Below are 6,836 nucleotides of genomic sequence, written 5' to 3' on the forward strand. Positions count from 1 at the left end.
AAGGCACTACCTATGAAAAGTAAGAAGAGGACTATGTCGAGGCCGACTACAAGAAGGCCGAAAAGAACTCCAAAGCAATAAGTCTTCTGCAAAACGGAATGACTTCCAAACAGAGTTTGATCGGTTTTCTTCATGCTCTACGGCCAAGAAGATATGGGATGAGCTTGAACTAGCTTATGAAGGTACTTCCATTGTTAGGAAGCACCGAATATATTTGCTTATGCAACAATATGAGCTATTCATTATGGAGCCTAATGAGTCCCTAGATAGTATGTCCGCAAGGTTTTCAAGCATCATAAACGAACTGAAAAACCTAGGTAGGAAATTCAGTACTGAGGACATTGCTAGAAAGGTTCTTAGGAGCCTGACTAAGAAGTGGCGTGCTAAAGTTACTGCAATGGAGGAATCACGAGATCTTGAAAACCTATCCTATCAAGAACTCATCGGTGCTCTCATGGCCCATGAAATTACTATTAACAAGGATGACGCTGAACCAAGCCGTAATAAGAGTATGGCCTTAAAGAGCTAAGAAGTTGACTCTGAACTAGAGAATGAAACTGTTCTGTTTGCACACCGTTTCAAAAATAAGATATTTCGAAACAAACAAACAAAGTCATCCTACAACAACAACAACAACAACAAGTCATCCAACAAAAAGGTTACTGAATCAAAGTCGTCCTTCGCAAATAGAGGTTGCTTCAAGTGTGGAGAATCTGGTCATATGATCAAGGATTGTCCTACATGGGAGAAGATCAAGGACAAGACAAAACGTGATAAGACAAAGAGAGAATTTAAACAGGTTATGATGGCTTCGTGTTGGGGAGACCTTGACTCAGAAGATGACAAGGAATCTGAAGACGACGAAGTAGCAAACCTTTGTCTCAGCAGCGTTAGTCTTGACCTAATCTCCGACAGCGACGATGAAAGCACAAACTCACACTCAAATTATTGCTTTCTTGGAGAATCAGACGAAGATGACGATGAAGAGGTAAGTTATCTTGAGCTTAAAAAACGCGTTAAGAAATTGTCTAAAAGTGCTTTAATTGAATTCTTTGAACAATCTCTTGATAAGTGTCACGAACAGGACTTGGAATTAAAAGATCTAAAGAAACAGATTCTCGAAATTGCAGAAGAGAATTACACTCTGAAGGCTAAGGCTAAGAAGTTAAAGTCTAAGGTTACAGCTGAGAAAGAAACAACGTTAGACTCTACTATGGCTGAAAAGAAGGAATTACAGTCCAAATTTATAGCTAATGAAGCTATAACTTCCAACCTAAAGCTTAACATCAAGCACCTTCAAGCCAAAGTTATAGCTAATGAAGCTATAACTTTAGAACTTAGAAAAGCCAAAGAACTTTTGGAAACTAGAATCACATCTGATGAAGCAGTGATCTTAGACCAAAAGAAAGAGATAGATTCCCTTTCAAAGCAATTAAAGGAATCTAAGACCGACATGATCAATGTTAAGAAACAACATTCTGATGTTGTGTTCCTTCTTAACAAACGATTCCAAGACTTTCGTGATAACTTTAAAAAGGATAATGATGTAGATCACACGAAATGTCAAGAGGAAATTAAAACCCTAAAAGACCTACTTCTACATGCTAGAAAGGTCCATGATAAGTGGGAAGGTAGCACAAAAGTCCTAAATTTCCTAACCGAACAACTCGATAATAACATGAAGATGGGGTTAGGACATGAGTGCTACAGCCGTAGAGATCACTCTAAATGCAAATCAACACCTTCGGATTTTGATTTCAGAAAAAGGAAGTATGCTGATCTTCCTGAATATCTGATTTGCAATTACTGTGGTCATACGGGTCATATCCAAATCAATTGTGTCAAAAAGGCTCATGATATACGAAAAAATGCCGACCATGCTAAAACTGTTGACACGATTGACGAGAATGATGAAACCCCCATTAATGAACCTAACGAAGAAAGGAATAATAAATTTCGTTGGTTCTATGACATGGCCTTTGACTACAGCAAGAAACCTAGCACCTCACAAAACCCTTGTCGATCTCAACCTAGTAAACCGATTCACAAGGGAAATAGTCATGAAAGACCTAGAAAAATTCCTAGACCAAGAGAAAACCCTAACCCTAGAACTCCTCCCAAGCCAAATAAACCAAGGGTTAGAAAAACGGTTATTAGACAAGTTTGGATTCGAAAAGATTTAGTATATAGAGTAACTAATCTTAAGGGACCCAACTTAGCTTGGGTACCTAAAAACTGTATCTAATCCCTTCTGCAGAAAGTAGTGAAAGAAAATAATCAATGGTATCTTGATAGTGGATTTTCAAGACACATGACTGGAGATAAGAATCTATTTCTTTCACTCAAGCCCTTCAACGGAGGAAAAGTAACGTTCGGCGACAACAAAAAGGGAAAAGTTATTGGCGTTGGCAAAATCGGAATTTCTAAGTCTCACGCAATCAATGATGTTTATCTCGTGGACGGTCTAAAACATAACTTGCTAAGCATATCTCAACTATGCGACAAAGGTAACAAAGTAGTTTTTCATACTGATAGTTGTCGTATTATTATTGAAGGAACTAGCAATGTTATTCTAGAAGGCCACAGAAAAAGAAATGTTTATATGGTAGATTTAAATGCTGTGCCTACTAACTCTTTTTCATGCATGAAAGTTACTCTTGATGATCCTTGTTTATGGCATAAACGCTTTGGTCACATTAGCTCACTAACCTTGAACAAACTCAAGAAGTGGGACTTGGTTGAAGGGTTACCTAAAATCAAGTTCGACCAAGAAAAGATGTGTGACACGTGTGCAAGATGCAAACAAGTAAGATCATCGTTCAAACTGAAAAGAGTAGTAAGCACAAATCAAGCCTTGGAATTAGTACACATGGATTTATATGGACCAATGAAGGTAAGGAGTAGAGGAGGATCCAGGTACGTCTTTGTTCTTGTAGACGATTACTCAACGTATGTATGGCCTATCTTTCTTCATTCAAAAGACGAAACGTTTGATGAATTTGATTGTCTTATGAAACATGTTCAAAACAAATATAAGACTAATCTTATATCTATTCGTACGGATCATGGCACCGAGTTTGACAATCAAGCTTTCATAGAATATTGTAGAGTTAATGGTGTAGGGCATAACTTTTCTGCACCAAGAACTCCTCAACAGAACGGTGTCGTTGAACGTATGAATAAAACTTTGGAAGATATGGCTCGTACAATGCTTTTATGTAGTGGTTTACCTCGTAACATTTGGGCTGAAGCCATTAGTACTTCTTGTTACATCCATAATCGTGCTATGATTCGACCTATTCTCAAGAAAACCCCCTACGAACTCCTTAGAGGTCGAAAACCTAATATCTCCCATCTTCGTTGCTTTGGGAGTAAGTGCTTTGTTCATAATAACGGTAAAAACCGTTTAAGTAAGTTCAACCCTAGGAGTGATGAGGCGATTTTCGTAGGATACTCAGATCATAGCAAGGCTTACAAAGACTTCAATAAGAGAACTCTTTGTATTGAAGAAAGTGTCCACGTTATTTTTGATGAAGATAACGTGTTTGATAAGCCTTTACAGGATGAGGAAGAAGACTTGGATGAACCCGACTTTCGTCTTTCAAGAGACGATCCCCCGGAATTGGAATTGGAGGACAATGAGATTGAAGGAACAAGTGATGAACTTGATCGTTCCTCAAAAGATAAAAAGGAGAAAACCAAAGTTATAGTTGATGATACTATAACATTGACTCAAAATAAGGACTCCCAAACTAAGGTTATAGGTGATGTTACTATAACATTGAATCCAAATCAAGGTGTAGAATCCGAGGTTATAATCGGTTCTAATACAACACCCGGATTGGATTCAGGGGGAACTTCCTCCAATTCCGAGCCAAATGAAGTTGGGTCAAGCTCAAATAAAGATGATGAACCAAGTACTTCAACAAAGTGGAAATACAAGAGCTCACACCCCATGGACAATCTTCTAGGAAATATTAAGAAGGGTGTTCAAACTAGACGTTCCTTGAATAACTTCTGCTCTTTCTACTCTTTTCTATCCATGATCGAACCAACAAATATCAATGAAGCTCTTGCTGAATCTGATTGGATTATAGCTATGCAAGAAGAGCTACAACAGTTCGAAAGAAACAAGGTTTGGCATTTAGTTCCTAGACCTAAGGATCGATCTGTCATTGGGACAAGGTGGGTCTTTAGGAACAAACTAGATGATGCCGGAGTCATTATCAAAAACAAAGCAAGATTGGTGGTCCAAGGTTATAATCAACAAGAAGGAATAGATTATGACGAGACCTTCGCACCTGATGCTCGTCTTGAGGCTATTAGACTGCTGATAGCATTCGCAGCACACAAGGGGATGAAGCTCTTCCAGATGGACGTCAAGACAGTATTCTTAAATGGATATTTACAAGAAGAAGTCTTTGTTGAACAACCCCCTGGATTTAAGAATAGTAAATTTGAAGATCACGTCTTCAAGTTGGATAAAGGCCTATATGGATTGAAACAAGCACCTAGGGCATGGTACGACAGATTATCTAAGTTTCTACTTGACAGTGGATTCAGTAGAGGATTCGTTGATAAAACCCTATTTCTAAAATCTGAGGGTTCTGACCTTTTGGTTGTTCAAATTTACGTCGATGACATCATTTTTGGATCGACCAACCGAAGCCTATGCAAGTATTTTTCTGAGTTGATGACCTCCGAGTTCGAGATGAGTATGATGGGAGAATTGAAATTCTTCCTAGGTCTGCAAATACAACAAACCGATGAAGGCATTAAAATCCATCAACAAAAATACATCAAGGAATTGATTCGTAAGTTTGGAATGGAAAATTCTCATGCTATGCCTACTCCAATGGTCGAGAACAAGAAGTAGACATTAGATGAAGACGGTAAATCAGTTGATGAAACTACTTACCGTGGAATGATTGGGTCACTGTTATATTTGACCGCAAGTAGACCCGATATTATGTTTAGCGTATGAGTTTGTGCGAGATATCAATCATCTCCCAAAGAATCGCATATGACGGCCGTAAAACGAATTCTACGATATTTAATTGGAACGGCCAAGCTGTATTTATGGTATCCGATGGAGTGTAACTTCGATCTAGTCGGTTATTCCGATGCCGACTACGCAGGATGTTCTCTAGACAGAAAAAGCACGTCGGGTGTCGCCACATTTATCGGACCGTGTATTATTACGTGGGGTTCGAAGAAACAAAATTTGGTTGCCCTCTCAACTGCTGAAGCCGAATATATCGCTGCAGGACTGGTATGTACTCAACTATTATGGCGTAAGCAACAATTACGTGATTATGGTATTGATGTAGGATGTATTCCTATTTTATGTGATAATACTAGTGCAATAATTATTTCTAAAAATCCCGCACAACATTCACGTACCAAACACATTGAAATAAGACACCATTTTATTCGAGACCATGTTGAGAAGGGGAATATAAAACTTGAATTTTGTAGTACTGAAAAACAATGGGCAGACATTTTGACAAAATCGTTAGCTAGAGAACGATTTGAGACTTTACGGTTGGAAATTGGTTTAATCGGTGGTACCTAAGTTTCTATACACGTTCAATTTCTGTATGACTGACTAGTTAAATTAAGATTGTATGACTGTGTCCATATATTGCGTTGCATGAATAATTTCGTTTATAGGAATATGTTAATCATAAATTTCTATTTGATATTTAGAATTTAATTGTCTATACAAACTTAATTCCTTATCAAAAAAATAAGACATACCATATCTTTTATCTTTGCATATCACATACAAACATTCCTAAATTGCCTTCCATGTTACACGACTCATCTTTCCTATATACATTCAACTTTCTAAATTTTATCCTTTACCATATTAATTCTATCACCTAACATCCTATACCTACCATAACTCCTATTACTATTTGACACTTACCATATTTGATAACAACTTGCTATGACCTAGACCTAGACCTACTCCTATAATTACCCCTCCCTTGCGTGTGAACTGTACCACATCCCCCACTTGCATACTTTTTATCTTTTCAAACTAATTACCATCATCACCATCACCTTCTTTACACAACCATCACCTCCTTTACACAACCATCACCATTATAATGAATCCTAACCATGCAAAAACCCGATCATCAACTCGCCATCAACAAAGACGCCACTTTCACAAACCATCATCACCACTACCATCTCATGATCTTAATTCCACTAATTTTCCTTCACCTCAACCAAACCCAACTACGCCCCTGTTTCGTGGTCGGGACGAGTCGATGTCCGAGGGAAAAAGACGCCGCCTTTTTAAAGGGAAAAATAAGGTAGTTGTTGATGAAGGTGAAGGTGTTGAGGAACCCGAGGTTATTGTTCGGAACGGTGTTGCTCGTACCTTGCTCTGGGATGTTTCGAAAGCCGCAACCAAAGAAGGGTTAAATCGTGTTCGGCTAACTCATGACGAAAGCATCCTTGTTTCTCGTGTTTTGAGGTATTATATTCATGGAGGAAGGTATTATCCGAAATCTTGGTTGATTAATGTTCCCGCTCTTAAGTTCTTTGTTGATTTTCTTGATTTTCAAGGGTGGAGTCACATTAGTCAATTTTCGGGTCCTATTTATCCGGTCGAAGTTGTTCAATTCTTTGCTAGTGTGTCGGTTAAGAAGGGAGTCTTGCATGCGTTGGTTAATGGGGTTGATGTGACGGTCTCTGTTTCGGATTTTTGCTCTGGTTTTTCGGTTCCCGATGATGGAATTGAAATTAATCCGAGTCTTGAATGGTCTAATGTGGTCAGTGAAAAGGAGATGTTAGTTAAAAGGTACTTTGAGGAGGTTGGG

This window comes from Silene latifolia, chromosome 4 (assembly GCF_048544455.1).
Source record: "Silene latifolia isolate original U9 population chromosome 4, ASM4854445v1, whole genome shotgun sequence".
Classification (NCBI taxonomy): domain Eukaryota; kingdom Viridiplantae; phylum Streptophyta; class Magnoliopsida; order Caryophyllales; family Caryophyllaceae; genus Silene; species Silene latifolia.